The following is a 249-nucleotide window of genomic DNA, read 5'->3' as shown; positions in this document are numbered from 1 at the left end:
ATGCCCGCATGAAAAACATTTACTCAAAGAGAGAAGCCCACTCCCGAGCATTCACAAAAAAACGTAAACTTTCCCACATAGTAGTAGGCGCAGAAGGGGGCCGACGTGCGCGCGCAATTACGCGTCGCATCAAAGCCGAACGTAAATGACATCTTTCCATCAAGCCCTTCCCCGGACAGGACTGGAACAAACAGCCGTAATAATGGGGAGTTCTGTGACATAACACGAGCCCTTGCTCATGGCGGCCGC

The sequence above is a fragment of the Penaeus monodon genome, chromosome 25, assembly GCF_015228065.2.
Source record: "Penaeus monodon isolate SGIC_2016 chromosome 25, NSTDA_Pmon_1, whole genome shotgun sequence".
Taxonomy (NCBI): domain Eukaryota; kingdom Metazoa; phylum Arthropoda; class Malacostraca; order Decapoda; family Penaeidae; genus Penaeus; species Penaeus monodon.
This window is presented reverse-complemented; position numbering follows the sequence as displayed.